Source organism: Sparus aurata, chromosome 13 (assembly GCF_900880675.1).
Source record: "Sparus aurata chromosome 13, fSpaAur1.1, whole genome shotgun sequence".
Taxonomy (NCBI): domain Eukaryota; kingdom Metazoa; phylum Chordata; class Actinopteri; order Spariformes; family Sparidae; genus Sparus; species Sparus aurata.
The window spans coordinates 11,185,906-11,200,311 of NC_044199.1; the positions used below are offsets into that span (position 1 = coordinate 11,185,906).

Consider the following 14,406-nt stretch of genomic DNA (forward strand, 5'->3'; position numbering starts at 1 on the left):
CTTACCTGCGCTTTAAGGTGGACATTTTGTAAACTTGACGGCTCCATAAATTTACTCTGCAAACTGCATATTCTAATCGCTTGATAGAGTAAGGCATCAGGAAGAAGATGTCAACACAATCAACTAACCTATGAAGGAATTCTTTTGAAATAAGGTCACAGGTCAGTATACTGAAAGTAGAGTTCATTCATTTTGGAGGTGATTTTGTGGTGAATTTTTCCACATTGCTGCAGTGAAATGTAACCAATGTCTACCTGCGATAGAGTAAGGCTATGAGAAAGAAGGTGCAAAGACAATGATGAAGTAACCTATGAAGAAATTGATTTGACATAAGGTCAATGTCAGAATACCGTGAATGGAGTTTCCTCATTTTCGAGGCGATAGTAACGGGTGAACGTAGGGCTAGTGGCGCAATGGATAACGCGTCTGACTACGGATCAGAAGATTCTAGGTTCGACTCCTGGCTAGCTCGACGTACCCTTTAGCGTGAAGCACTTGGTCCTTGTGTCAATGCTGCAACTCTACATACTGTGCAACGAAGGACCTTTACAACTGAAAAACACCAAATAATACCAAATTGGCAATTCAACAACTAGTAGAAGGCGTCCAAATCCATCGGTGACAGCCAGCAAGGAATCCTATTACTCCATAATTACCTTTGAAAAGCTACATTTCAAGCTGAAGAATATGCAGAGCGGCACTCAATGAGCCCTCTGATGACCTTCATTGTCTTCTCTGACACATCAGTTAAGATATTCAAAATTCAAAACATACCATTTCACAGCAGGGACACAGTAAAACAAGAGGATGCTGGCAGAGAAAGAGGCCGTGATCGTATAGTGGTTAGTACTCTGCGTTGTGGCCGCAGCAACCCCGGTTCGAATCCGGGTCACGGCAGCACGTGCAAGAGAAACCTCCCTGGTGTCTTTACCTGCGCTTTAAGGTGGACATTTTGTAACTTGACGGCTCTCCATAAATTTACTCTGCAAAACTGCATATTCTAATCGCTTGATAGAGTAAGGCATCAGGAAGAAGATGTCAACACAATCAACTAACCTATGAAGGAATTCTTTTGAAATAAGGTCACAGGTCAGTATACTGAAAGTAGAGTTCATTCATTTTGGAGGTGATTTTGTGGTGAATTTTTCCACATTGCTGCAGTGAAATGTAACCAAATGTCTACCTGCGATAGAGTAAGGCATGAGAAAGAAGGTGCAAAGACAATGATGAAGTAACCTATGAAGAAATTGATTTGACATAAGGTCAAATGTCAGAATACCGTGAATGGAGTTTCCTGATTTTCGAGGCGATAGTAAGGGGTGAACGTAGGGCTAGTGGCGCAATGGATAACGCGTCTGACTACGGATCAGAAGATTCTAGGTTCGACTCCTGGCTAGCTCGACGTACCCTTTAGCGTGAAGCACTTGGTCCTTGTGTCAATGCTGCAACTCTACATACTGTGCAACGAAGGACCTTTACAACTGAAAAACACCAAATAATACCAAATTGGCAATTCAACAACTAGTAGAAGGCGTCCAAATCCATCGGTGACAGCCAGCAAGGAATCCTATTACTCCATAATTACCTTTGAAAAGCTACATTTCAAGCTGAAGAATATGCAGAGCGGCACTCAATGAGCCCTCTGATGACCTTCATTGTCTTCTCTGACACATCAGTTAAGATATTCAAAATTCAAAACATACCATTTCACAGCAGGGACACAGTAAAACAAGAGGATGCTGGCAGAGAAAGAGGCCGTGATCGTATAGTGGTTAGTACTCTGCGTTGTGGCCGCAGCAACCCCGGTTCGAATCCGGGTCACGGCAGCACGTGCAAGAGAAACCTCCCTGGTGTCTTTGCCTGCGCTTTAAGGTGGACATTTTGTAACTTGACGGCTCTCCATAAATTTACTCTGCAAAACTGCATATTCTAATCGCTTGATAGAGAAAGGCATCATGAAGAAGATGTAAACACAATCAACTAACCTATGAAGGAATTCTTTTGAAATAAGGTCACAGGTCAGTATACTGAAAGTAGAGTTCATTCATTTTGGAGGTGATTTTGTGGTGAATTTTTCCACATTGCTGCAGTGAAATGTAACCAAATGTCTACCTGCAATAGAGTAAGGCATGAGAAAGAAGGTGCAAAGACAATGATGAAGTAACCTATGAAGAAATTGATTTGACATAAGGTCAAATGTCAGAATACCGTGAATGGAGTTTACTGAGTTTCGAGGCGATAGTAACGGGTGAACGTAGGGCTAGTGGCGCAATGGATAACGCGTCTGACTACGGATCAGAAGATTCTAGGTTCGACTCCTGGCTGGCTCGATGTACCCTTTGGTACCCTTTAGCGTGAAGCACTTGGTCCTCGTGTCAATGCTGCCACTCTACATACTGTGCAACGAAGGACCTTTACAACTGAAAAACACCAAATAATACCAAATTGGCAATTCAACAACTAGTAGAAGCCGTCCAAATCCATCGGTGACAGCCAGCAAGGAATCCTATTACTCCATAATTACCTTTGAAAAGCTACATTTCAAGCTGAAGAATATGCAGAGCGGCACTCAATGAGCCCTCTGATGACCTTCATTGTCTTCTCTGACACATCAGTTAAGATATTCAAAATTCAAAACATACCATTTCACAGCAGGGACACAGTAAAACAAGAGGATGCTGGCTAGAGAAAGAGGCCGTGATCGTATAGTGGTTAGTACTCTGCGTTGTGGCCGCAGCAACCCCGGTTCGAATCCGGTTCACGGCAGCACGTGCAAGAGAAACCTCCCTGGTGTCTTTGCCTGCGCTTTAAGGTGGACATTTTGTAACTTGACGGCTCTCCATAAATTTACTCTGCAAAACTGCATATTCTAATCGCTTGATAGAGTAAGGCATCAGGAAGAAGATGTAAACACAATCAACTAACCTATGAAGGAATTCTTTTGAAATAAGGTCACAGGTCAGTATACTGAAAGTAGAGTTCATTCATTTTGGAGGTGATTTTGTGGTGAATTTTTCCACATTGCTGCAGTGAAATGTAACCAAATGTCTACCTGCAATAGAGTAAGGCATGAGAAAGAAGGTGCAAAGACAATGATGAAGTAACCTATGAAGAAATTGATTTGACATAAGGTCAAATGTCAGAATACCGTGAATGGAGTTTCCTCATTTTCGAGGCGATAGTAACGGGTGAACGTAGGGCTAGTGGCGCAATGGATAACGCGTCTGACTACGGATCAGAAGATTCTAGGTTCGACTCCTGGCTGGCTCGATGTACCCTTTGGTACCCTTTAGCGTGAAGCACTTGGTCCTCGTGTCAATGCTGCCACTCTACATACTGTGCAACGAAGGACCTTTACAACTGAAAAACACCAAATAATACCAAATTGGCAATTCAACAACTAGTAGAAGCCGTCCAAATCCATCGGTGACAGCCAGCAAGGAATCCTATTACTCCATAATTACCTTTGAAAAGCTACATTTCAAGCTGAAGAATATGCAGAGCGGCACTCAATGAGCCCTCTGATGACCTTCATTGTCTTCTCTGACACATCAGTTAAGATATTCAAAATTCAAAACATACCATTTCACAGCAGGGACACAGTAAAACAAGAGGATGCTGGTAGAGAAAGAGGCCGTGATCGTATAGTGGTTAGTACTCTGCGTTGTGGCCGCAGCAACCCCGGTTCGAATCCGGGTCACGGCAGCACGTGCAAGAGAAACCTCCCTGGTGTCTTTGCCTGCGCTTTAAGGTGGACATTTTGTAACTTGACGGCTCTCCATAAATTTACTCTGCAAAACTGCATATTCTAATCGCTTGATAGAGTAAGGCATCAGGAAGAAGATGTAAACACAATCAACTAACCTATGAAGGAATTCTTTTGAAATAAGGTCACAGGTCAGTATACTGAAAGTAGAGTTCATTCATTTTGGAGGTGATTTTGTGGTGAATTTTTCCACATTGCTGCAGTGAAATGTAACCAAATGTCTACCTGCAATAGAGTAAGGCATGAGAAAGAAGGTGCAAAGACAATGATGAAGTAACCTATGAAGAAATTGATTTGACATAAGGTCAAATGTCAGAATACCGTGAATGGAGTTTCCTCATTTTCGAGGCGATAGTAACGGGTGAACGTAGGGCTAGTGGCGCAATGGATAACGCGTCTGACTACGGATCAGAAGATTCTAGGTTCGACTCCTGGCTAGCTCGATGTACCCTTTGGTACCCTTTAGCGTGAAGCACTTGGTCCTCGTGTCAATGCTGCCACTCTACATACTGTGCAACGAAGGACCTTTACAACTGAAAAACACCAAATAATACCAAATTGGCAATTCAACAACTAGTAGAAGCCGTCCAAATCCATCGGTGACAGCCAGCAAGGAATCCTATTACTCCATAATTATCTTTGAAAAGCTACATTTCAAGCTGAAGAATATGCAGAGCAGCACTCAATGAGCCCTCTGATGACCTTCATTGTCTTCTCTGACACATCAGTTAAGATATTCAAAATTCAAAACATACCATTTCACAGCAGGGACACAGTAAAACAAGAGGATGCTGGCAGAGAAAGAGGCCGTGATCGTATAGTGGTTAGTACTCTGCGTTGTGGCCGCAGCAACCCCGGTTCGAATCCGGGTCACGGCAGCACGTGCAAGAGAAACCTCCCTGGTGTCTTTGCCTGCGCTTTAAGGTGGACATTTTGTAACTTGACGGCTCTCCATAAATTTACTCTGCAAAACTGCATATTCTAATCGCTTGATAGAGTAAGGCATCATGAAGAAGATGTAAACACAATCAACTAACCTATGAAGGAATTCTTTTGAAATAAGGTCACAGGTCAGTATACTGAAAGTAGAGTTCATTCATTTTGGAGGTGATTTTGTGGTGAATTTTTCCACATTGCTGCAGTGAAATGTAACCAAATGTCTACCTGCGATAGAGTAAGGCATGAGAAAGAAGGTGCAAAGACAATGATGAAGTAACCTATGAAGAAATTGATTTGACATAAGGTCAAATGTCAGAATACCGTGAATGGAGTTTCCTCATTTTCGAGGCGATAGTAACAGGTGAACGTAGGGCTAGTGGCGCAATGGATAACGCGTCTGACTACGGATCAGAAGATTCTAGGTTCGACTCCTGGCTGGCTCGATGTACCCTTTGGTACCCTTTAGCGTGAAGCACTTGGTCCTCGTGTCAATGCTGCCACTCTACATACTGTGCAATGAAGGACCTTTACAACTGAAAAACACCAAATAATACCAAATTGGCAATTCAACAACTAGTAGAAGCCGTCCAAATCCATCGGTGACAGCCAGCAAGGAATCCTATTACTCCATAATTACCTTTGAAAAGCTACATTTCAAGCTGAAGAATATGCAGAGCGGCACTCAATGAGCCCTCTGATGACCTTCATTGTCTTCTCTGACACATCAGTTAAGATATTCAAAATTCAAAACATACCATTTCACAGCAGGGACACAGTAAAACAAGAGGATGCTGGCAGAGAAAGAGGCCGTGATCGTATAGTGGTTAGTACTCTGCGTTGTGGCCGCAGCAACCCCGGTTCGAATCCGGGTCACGGCAGCACGTGCAAGAGAAACCTCCCTGGTGTCTTTGCCTGCGCTTTAAGGTGGACATTTTGTAACTTGACGGCTCTCCATAAATTTACTCTGCAAAACTGCATATTCTTTTTTGATCAAGGTCTTTTTTATTTTGCTTTTACAGTTTACAATTAACACAGGTCCAACAGAGCAGGACAAGAAAAATAAATCCCCCATTCCCAGCCCATCCCCTTCTCCCTCAGACACCAGACCTAGAGTATTATCAACGTATGATACAGAGTTCAAGACATTGAGTTCACATAGCCAGACATGAAGAAGAAAAAAGTAAAAAAGTGAAAAAAAAAAAGTCAGATAAATGAAATAAGTTATCTAAATGACTGAGGGCAGCATTAGGGGTTTACAGTGTTAAGTTATCAGCCTCCATATCTTCAACAAACATTAGGAAAGGCTGCCAGATATTATAAAATGTTCTAGTAGACCCCCTGATTGTGTATCTGATCTTCTCCAACTTGATATGGTGCATAGTTTCCCTGATCCAGTGACTGTATGTTGGAGGTGCTGGGTCTTTCCATTTCAATAATATCAGTCTCCTAGCCAGCAGAGTGCAGAAAGCCAGCATAGTTCTTTCCCACATCTCAAGAGGGGGGCCCGCCTGAGCTACACCAAAAAGTGCAATGAGTGGAGTCGGCGCAAGCACTTTCCCAAAAATCTTAGAGAAGGTTTCAAATATGGACTGCCAGAAAGTGCCCAGCTTCGGACATGCCCAGAACATGTGTAACAAAGTAGCTGGGTCCCGACGGCATCGATCACAAGTGGGGTCTATGTCAGCTTTGATCTTAGAAAGTCTGACTTTAGACCAGTGCAAACGGTGTACTACTTTGAATTGAATAACAGCATGTCTGAGACAGATGGAGGAAGAGAAAATTCCCTGTATTATTTTGTGCCAGGTGTCATCTGCAATTGTTTCATTTAAATCAGTCTCCCATTTGTTTTTAAGGAGGTCTAGAGGTGTCATGTTATGAGAATACAAAATCTTGTATATTGTGCTAATAGTTTGCTTTCTTACTAGCTTACAATCAAAAATTGAGTCTAAGAGGCTAGTTGGGGGACATAATGGAAAACATTCTAGGTTTGAGAATGCAAAATTCCGAAGCTGTAAGTATCTATAGAAGTGTGATTTGGGAATATGATATTTTTGTACCAACTGCTCAAAGGAGGCGAAATTACTGTCAATATACAGATCGGACAGTGAAATAATACCTCTTCTGGACCATCCATTAAAGACATCATCTATCAATGATGGGGCAAACATATGATTTTTTGCGATTGGTGTGGCCTGAGAAAGATCTGTCAGCGAGAAGGATCTTCTAAACTGGTTCCAGATCTTGACCGAATGTAAAACAACCGGGTTAGAAGTAAAGTCAGTGATGGACTGTGTAAACGGCAGCTTAGAACATAGTAAGGCTCTTAAAGAAGTGGGGTTTACAGATGCCCTCTCCAAATTTAGCCATTCATTGTCCGTATTATCATTATCATTACCCAGCCAATATAACAATACTCTAATGTTGACCGCCCAGTAGTAATACAAGAAGTTGGGAAGCGCCATCCCTCCCCCTGAGCGAGGTCTCTGAAGCACACTTCTCTTTATTCGGGGTGTTTTTTTGTTCCAAATAAAACTTGATATCTGATTGTTCAGTTTGATGAAAAAAGACTTGGTTAAAAAAACCGGAAGACACTGAAATACATATAAAAACTTGGGCAGTATATTCATCTTCACTACATTAATTCTTCCACCCAAAGAGAGAGGCAGGGGATCCCATCGTTCGATATCTTGATTCAAATTTGACAGTAAGGGCTGATAGTTAGCAGCATAAAGCTCTTTATGTTTATCTGTAATCCATATGCCGAGGTATTTAAATTTTTTAGGGCTAATTTTGAAGGGAAGTGAATTTAAGGATGTCTCACTGTTACTAGTACCAACAGGCATCAGCTCGCTTTTCTGAATATTGACCCTGTATCCAGATAATTTGCCAAATTCTGTTAGCAGAACCATTAGCTTAGGAAGACTCGAAAGCGGTTGTGATAAATAAAGTAGCATGTCATCAGCATAAAGTGAGACTTTATGCTCCTCTCCTGCTCGTTGAATTCCTTTGATGTCAGCATTTTGCCTCAGGGCTAGAGCCAGTGGTTCCACTGCGACTGCAAAAAGGAGCGGTGACAGGGGGCATCCCTGTCTTGTACCACGTTTAAGCTCGAAAAAGGGGGACAGATTATTATTAGTACGAACAGCAGCCAATGGAGATGTGTATAACAATCTGATCCATGATATGAACTTCCGGCCGAAACCAAATCTCTCAAGTGTGCTGAAAAGGTAGCCCCACTCCACCCGGTCAAATGCCTTTTCAGCATCCAGTGAGAGAATTACCTCTGACATGCCAGGTGGAGAGGGGCTATAAAGGATGTTAAAAAGGCGTCTAATATTGAAAAAGGGGTAACGATTCTTTATAAAACCTGTTTGGTCAGGTGATATAATTGAAGGAAGAACACCCTCCAGTCGACGCGCCAGAACTTTGGCAAGTACTTTTGCATCAGTGTTTAGTAAAGAAATTGGCCGAAATGAATTGCACTCCAGAGGGTTTTTCCCTTTTTTAAGGATTACTGAGATAACTGCTTGGCGCATGGTCGGAGGTAAGGTCTTAAGTGAGAGTGATTCTTCAAACACTGACAGTAGTAAGGGGGCAAGTTGGTCTGAGAATTTTTTGAAAAAATCTGTCGGATAGCCATCCGGCCTAAAACTGCATATTCTAATCGCTTGATAGAGTAAGGCATCATGAAGAAGATGTAAACACAATCAACTAACCTATGAAGGAATTCTTTTGAAATAAGGTCACAGGTCAGTATACTGAAAGTAGAGTTCATTCATTTTGGAGGTGATTTTGTGGTGAATTTTTCCACATTGCTGCAGTGAAATGTAACCAAATGTCTACCTGCGATAGAGTAAGGCATGAGAAAGAAGGTGCAAAGACAATGATGAAGTAACCTATGAAGAAATTGATTTGACATAAGGTCAAATGTCAGAATACCGTGAATGGAGTTTCCTCATTTTCGAGGCGATAGTAACAGGTGATCGAGGGCTAGTGGCGCAATGGATAACGCGTCTGACTACGGATCAGAAGATTCTAGGTTCGACTCCTGGCTAGCTCTATGTACCCTTTGGTACCCTTTAGCGTGAAGCACTTGGTCCTCGTGTCAATGCTGCCACTCTACATACTGTGCAACGAAGGACCTTTACAACTGAAAAACACCAAATAATACCAAATTGGCAATTCAACAACTAGTAGAAGCCGTCCAAATCCATCGGTGACAGCCAGCAAGGAATCCTATTACTCCATAATTACCTTTGAAAAGCTACATTTCAAGCTGAAGAATATGCAGAGCGGCACTCAATGAGCCCTCTGATGACCTTCATTGTCTTCTCTGACACATCAGTTAAGATATTCAAAATTCAAAACATACCATTTCACAGCAGGGACACAGTAAAACAAGAGGATGCTGGCAGAGAAAGAGGCCGTGATCGTATAGTGGTTAGTACTCTGCGTTGTGGCCGCAGCAACCCCGGTTCGAATCCGGGTCACGGCAGCACGTGCAAGAGAAACCTCCCTGGTGTCTTTGCCTGCGCTTTAAGGTGGACATTTTGTAACTTGACGGCTCTCCATAAATTTACTCTGCAAAACTGCATATTCTAATCGCTTGATAGAGTAAGGCATCAGGAAGAAGATGTCAACACAATCAACTAACCTATGAAGGAATTCTTTTGAAATAAGGTCACAGGTCAGTATACTGAAAGTAGAGTTCATTCATTTTGGAGGTGATTTTGTGGTGAATTTTTCCACATTGCTGCAGTGAAATGTAACCAAATGTCTACCTGCAATAGAGTAAGGCATGAGAAAGAAGGTGCAAAGACAATGATGAAGTAACCTATGAAGAAATTGATTTGACATAAGGTCAAATGTCAGAATACCGTGAATGGAGTTTACTGATTTTCGAGGCGATAGTAACGGGTGAACGTAGGGCTAGTGGCGCAATGGATAACGCGTCTGACTACGGATCAGAAGATTCTAGGTTCGACTCCTGGCTGGCTCGATGTACCCTTTGGTACCCTTTAGCGTGAAGCACTTGGTCCTTCGTGTCAATGCTGCCACTCTACATACTGTGCAACGAAGGACCTTTACAACTGAAAAACACCAAATAATACCAAATTGGCAATTCAACAACTAGTAGAAGGCGTCCAAATCCATCGGTGACAGCCAGCAAGGAATCCTATTACTCCATAATTACCTTTGAAAAGCTACATTTCAAGCTGAAGAATATGCAGAGCGGCACTCAATGAGCCCTCTGATGACCTTCATTGTCTTCTCTGACACATCAGTTAAGATATTCAAAATTCAAAACATACCATTTCACAGCAGGGACACAGTAAAACAAGAGGATGCTGGCAGAGAAAGAGGCCGTGATCGTATAGTGGTTAGTACTCTGCGTTGTGGCCGCAGCAACCCCGGTTCGAATCCGGGTCACGGCAGCACGTGCAAGAGAAACCTCCCTGGTGTCTTTGCCTGCGCTTTAAGGTGGACATTTTGTAACTTGACGGCTCTCCATAAATTTACTCTGCAAAACTGCATATTCTAATCGCTTGATAGAGTAAGGCATCAGGAAGAAGATGTCAACACAATCAACTAACCTATGAAGGAATTCTTTTGAAATAAGGTCACAGGTCAGTATACTGAAAGTAGAGTTCATTCATTTTGGAGGTGATTTTGTGGTGAATTTTTCCACATTGCTGCAGTGAAATGTAACCAAATGTCTACCTGCGATAGAGTAAGGCATGAGAAAGAAGGTGCAAAGACAATGATGAAGTAACCTATGAAGAAATTGATTTGACATAAGGTCAAATGTCAGAATACCGTGAATGGAGTTTCCTCATTTTCGAGGCGATAGTAAGGGGTGAACGTAGGGCTAGTGGCGCAATGGATAACGCGTCTGACTACGGATCAGAAGATTCTAGGTTCGACTCCTGGCTAGCTCGATGTACCCTTTGGTACCCTTTAGCGTGAAGCACTTGGTCCTCGTGTCAATGCTGCCACTCTACATACTGTGCAACGAAGGACCTTTACAACTGAAAAACACCAAATAATACCAAATTGGCAATTCAACAACTAGTAGAAGGCGTCCAAATCCATCGGTGACAGCCAGCAAGGAATCCTATTACTCCATAATTACCTTTGAAAAGCTACATTTCAAGCTGAAGAATATGCAGAGCGGCACTCAATGAGCCCTCTGATGACCTTCATTGTCTTCTCTGACACATCAGTTAAGATATTCAAAATTCAAAACATACCATTTCACAGCAGGGACACAGTAAAACAAGAGGATGCTGGCAGAGAAAGAGGCCGTGATCGTATAGTGGTTAGTACTCTGCGTTGTGGCCGCAGCAACCCCGGTTCGAATCCGGGTCACGGCAGCACGTGCAAGAGAAACCTCCCTGGTGTCTTTGCCTGCGCTTTAAGGTGGACATTTTGTAACTTGACGGCTCTCCATAAATTTACTCTGCAAAACTGCATATTCTAATCGCTTGATAGAGTAAGGCATCATGAAGAAGATGTAAACACAATCAACTAACCTGTGAAGGAATTCTTTTGAAATAAGGTCACAGGTCAGTATACTGAAAGTAGAGTTCATTCATTTTGGAGGTGATTTTGTGGTGAATTTTTCCACATTGCTGCAGTGAAATGTAACCAAATGTCTACCTGCGATAGAGTAAGGCATGAGAAAGAAGGTGCAAAGACAATGATGAAGTAACCTATGAAGAAATTGATTTGACATAAGGTCAAATGTCAGAATACCGTGAATGGAGTTTCCTCATTTTCGAGGCGATAGTACAGGGTGAACGTAGGGCTAGTGGCGCAATGGATAACGCGTCTGACTACGGATCAGAAGATTCTAGGTTCGACTCCTGGCTAGCTCGATGTACCCTTTGGTACCCTTTAGCGTGAAGCACTTGGTCCTCGTGTCAATGCTGCCACTCTACATACTGTGCAACGAAGGACCTTTACAACTGAAAAACACCAAATAATACCAAATTGGCAATTCAACAACTAGTAGAAGACGTCCAAATCCATCGGTGACAGCCAGCAAGGAATCCTATTACTCCATAATTACCTTTGAAAAGCTACATTTCAAGCTGAAGAATATGCAGAGCGGCACTCAATGAGCCCTCTGATGACCTTCATTGTCTTCTCTGACACATCAGTTAAGATATTCAAAATTCAAAACATACCATTTCACAGCAGGGACACAGTAAAACAAGAGGATGCTGGCAGAGAAAGAGGCCGTGATCGTATAGTGGTTAGTACTCTGCGTTGTGGCCGCAGCAACCCCGGTTCGAATCCGGGTCACGGCAGCACGTGCAAGAGAAACCTCCCTGGTGTCTTTGCCTGCGCTTTAAGGTGGACATTTTGTAACTTGACGGCTCTCCATAAATTTACTCTGCAAAACTGCATATTCTAATCGCTTGATAGAGTAAGGCATCATGAAGAAGATGTAAACACAATCAACTAACCTATGAAGGAATTCTTTTGAAATAAGGTCACAGGTCAGTATACTGAAAGTAGAGTTCATTCATTTTGGAGGTGATTTTGTGGTGAATTTTTCCACATTGCTGCAGTGAAATGTAACCAAATGTCTACCTGCGATAGAGTAAGGCATGAGAAAGAAGGTGCAAAGACAATGATGAAGTAACCTATGAAGAAATTGATTTGACATAAGGTCAAATGTCAGAATACCGTGAATGGAGTTTCCTCATTTTCGAGGCGATAGTAACAGGTGATCGAGGGCTAGTGGCGCAATGGATAACGCGTCTGACTACGGATCAGAAGATTCTAGGTTCGACTCCTGGCTAGCTCGATGTACCCTTTGGTACCCTTTAGCGTGAAGCACTTGGTCCTCGTGTCAATGCTGCCACTCTACATACTGTGCAACGAAGGACCTTTACAACTGAAAAACACCAAATAATACCAAATTGGCAATTCAACAACTAGTAGAAGCCGTCCAAATCCATCGGTGACAGCCAGCAAGGAATCCTATTACTCCATAATTACCTTTGAAAAGCTACATTTCAAGCTGAAGAATATGCAGAGCGGCACTCAATGAGCCCTCTGATGACCTTCATTGTCTTCTCTGACACATCAGTTAAGATATTCAAAATTCAAAACATACCATTTCACAGCAGGGACACAGTAAAACAAGAGGATGCTGGCAGAGAAAGAGGCCGTGATCGTATAGTGGTTAGTACTCTGCGTTGTGGCCGCAGCAACCCCGGTTCGAATCCGGGTCACGGCAGCACGTGCAAGAGAAACCTCCCTGGTGTCTTTGCCTGCGCTTTAAGGTGGACATTTTGTAACTTGACGGCTCTCCATAAATTTACTCTGCAAAACTGCATATTCTAATCGCTTGATAGAGTAAGGCATCATGAAGAAGATGTAAACACAATCAACTAACCTATGAAGGAATTCTTTTGAAATAAGGTCACAGGTCAGTATACTGAAAGTAGAGTTCATTCATTTTGGAGGTGATTTTGTGGTGAATTTTTCCACATTGCTGCAGTGAAATGTAACCAAATGTCTACCTGCGATAGAGTAAGGCATGAGAAAGAAGGTGCAAAGACAATGATGAAGTAACCTATGAAGAAATTGATTTGACATAAGGTCAAATGTCAGAATACCGTGAATGGAGTTTCCTCATTTTCGAGGCGATAGTAACAGGGTGAATCGTAGGGCTAGTGGCGCAATGGATAACGCGTCTGACTACGGATCAGAAGATTCTAGGTTCGACTCCTGGCTAGCTCGATGTACCCTTTGGTACCCTTTAGCGTGAAGCACTTGGTCCTCGTGTCAATGCTGCCACTCTACATACTGTGCAACGAAGGACCTTTACAACTGAAAAACACCAAATAATACCAAATTGGCAATTCAACAACTAGTAGAAGCCGTCCAAATCCATCGGTGACAGCCAGCAAGGAATCCTATTACTCCATAATTACCTTTGAAAAGCTACATTTCAAGCTGAAGAATATGCAGAGCGGCACTCAATGAGCCCTCTGATGACCTTCATTGTCTTCTCTGACACATCAGTTAAGATATTCAAAATTCAAAACATACCATTTCACAGCAGGGACACAGTAAAACAAGAGGATGCTGGCAGAGAAAGAGGCCGTGATCGTATAGTGGTTAGTACTCTGCGTTGTGGCCGCAGCAACCCCGGTTCGAATCCGGGTCACGGCAGCACGTGCAAGAGAAACCTCCCTGGTGTCTTTGCCTGCGCTTTAAGGTGGACATTTTGTAACTTGACGGCTCTCCATAAATTTACTCTGCAAAACTGCATATTCTAATCGCTTGATAGAGTAAGGCATCAGGAAGAAGATGTAAACACAATCAACTAACCTATGAAGGAATTCTTTTGAAATAAGGTCACAGGTCAGTATACTGAAAGTAGAGTTCATTCATTTTGGAGGTGATTTTGTGGTGAATTTTTCCACATTGCTGCAGTGAAATGTAACCAAATGTCTACCTGCGATAGAGTAAGGCATGAGAAAGAAGGTGCAAAGACAATGATGAAGTAACCTATGAAGAAATTGATTTGACATAAGGTCAAATGTCAGAATACCGTGAATGGAGTTTCCTCATTTTCGAGGCGATAGTAACAGGTGAACGTAGGGCTAGTGGCGCAATGGATAACGCGTCTGACTACGGATCAGAAGATTCTAGGTTCGACTCCTGGCTAGCTCGATGTA

The 14,406-nt window shown here is 42.6% G+C and overlaps 1 protein-coding gene and 25 non-coding genes across 29 annotated transcripts in view; 25 read left to right on the plus strand and 1 right to left on the minus strand.

The window, feature by feature from the left end:
• cfap54 (cilia and flagella associated 54) overlaps positions 1 to 14,406 on the minus strand; it is a 74,610-nt gene that overhangs the window by 33,896 nt on the left and 26,308 nt on the right. The gene's annotated exons all lie outside the window — the stretch shown is intronic.
• trnar-acg (transfer RNA arginine (anticodon ACG)) lies at positions 400 to 472 on the plus strand. The gene has a single exon. It is a non-coding gene; the product is annotated as a tRNA-Arg (tRNA).
• Positions 826 to 897, plus strand: trnah-gug (transfer RNA histidin (anticodon GUG)). Its single transcript has one exon. It is a non-coding gene; the product is annotated as a tRNA-His (tRNA).
• trnar-acg (transfer RNA arginine (anticodon ACG)) lies at positions 1,329 to 1,401 on the plus strand. The gene has a single exon. It is a non-coding gene; the product is annotated as a tRNA-Arg (tRNA).
• Positions 1,755 to 1,826, plus strand: trnah-gug (transfer RNA histidin (anticodon GUG)). The gene has a single exon. It is a non-coding gene; the product is annotated as a tRNA-His (tRNA).
• Positions 2,258 to 2,330, plus strand: trnar-acg (transfer RNA arginine (anticodon ACG)). The gene has a single exon. It is a non-coding gene; the product is annotated as a tRNA-Arg (tRNA).
• Positions 2,695 to 2,766, plus strand: trnah-gug (transfer RNA histidin (anticodon GUG)). Its single transcript has one exon. It is a non-coding gene; the product is annotated as a tRNA-His (tRNA).
• On the plus strand, positions 3,198 to 3,270 carry trnar-acg (transfer RNA arginine (anticodon ACG)). The gene has a single exon. It is a non-coding gene; the product is annotated as a tRNA-Arg (tRNA).
• Positions 3,634 to 3,705, plus strand: trnah-gug (transfer RNA histidin (anticodon GUG)). The gene has a single exon. It is a non-coding gene; the product is annotated as a tRNA-His (tRNA).
• trnar-acg (transfer RNA arginine (anticodon ACG)) lies at positions 4,137 to 4,209 on the plus strand. Its single transcript has one exon. It is a non-coding gene; the product is annotated as a tRNA-Arg (tRNA).
• On the plus strand, positions 4,573 to 4,644 carry trnah-gug (transfer RNA histidin (anticodon GUG)). The gene has a single exon. It is a non-coding gene; the product is annotated as a tRNA-His (tRNA).
• Positions 5,076 to 5,148, plus strand: trnar-acg (transfer RNA arginine (anticodon ACG)). Its single transcript has one exon. It is a non-coding gene; the product is annotated as a tRNA-Arg (tRNA).
• Positions 5,512 to 5,583, plus strand: trnah-gug (transfer RNA histidin (anticodon GUG)). The gene has a single exon. It is a non-coding gene; the product is annotated as a tRNA-His (tRNA).
• Positions 8,693 to 8,765, plus strand: trnar-acg (transfer RNA arginine (anticodon ACG)). The gene has a single exon. It is a non-coding gene; the product is annotated as a tRNA-Arg (tRNA).
• Positions 9,129 to 9,200, plus strand: trnah-gug (transfer RNA histidin (anticodon GUG)). Its single transcript has one exon. It is a non-coding gene; the product is annotated as a tRNA-His (tRNA).
• On the plus strand, positions 9,632 to 9,704 carry trnar-acg (transfer RNA arginine (anticodon ACG)). Its single transcript has one exon. It is a non-coding gene; the product is annotated as a tRNA-Arg (tRNA).
• trnah-gug (transfer RNA histidin (anticodon GUG)) lies at positions 10,069 to 10,140 on the plus strand. Its single transcript has one exon. It is a non-coding gene; the product is annotated as a tRNA-His (tRNA).
• Positions 10,572 to 10,644, plus strand: trnar-acg (transfer RNA arginine (anticodon ACG)). The gene has a single exon. It is a non-coding gene; the product is annotated as a tRNA-Arg (tRNA).
• Positions 11,008 to 11,079, plus strand: trnah-gug (transfer RNA histidin (anticodon GUG)). Its single transcript has one exon. It is a non-coding gene; the product is annotated as a tRNA-His (tRNA).
• On the plus strand, positions 11,511 to 11,583 carry trnar-acg (transfer RNA arginine (anticodon ACG)). Its single transcript has one exon. It is a non-coding gene; the product is annotated as a tRNA-Arg (tRNA).
• Positions 11,947 to 12,018, plus strand: trnah-gug (transfer RNA histidin (anticodon GUG)). Its single transcript has one exon. It is a non-coding gene; the product is annotated as a tRNA-His (tRNA).
• trnar-acg (transfer RNA arginine (anticodon ACG)) lies at positions 12,449 to 12,521 on the plus strand. The gene has a single exon. It is a non-coding gene; the product is annotated as a tRNA-Arg (tRNA).
• On the plus strand, positions 12,885 to 12,956 carry trnah-gug (transfer RNA histidin (anticodon GUG)). Its single transcript has one exon. It is a non-coding gene; the product is annotated as a tRNA-His (tRNA).
• Positions 13,390 to 13,462, plus strand: trnar-acg (transfer RNA arginine (anticodon ACG)). Its single transcript has one exon. It is a non-coding gene; the product is annotated as a tRNA-Arg (tRNA).
• Positions 13,826 to 13,897, plus strand: trnah-gug (transfer RNA histidin (anticodon GUG)). The gene has a single exon. It is a non-coding gene; the product is annotated as a tRNA-His (tRNA).
• trnar-acg (transfer RNA arginine (anticodon ACG)) lies at positions 14,329 to 14,401 on the plus strand. Its single transcript has one exon. It is a non-coding gene; the product is annotated as a tRNA-Arg (tRNA).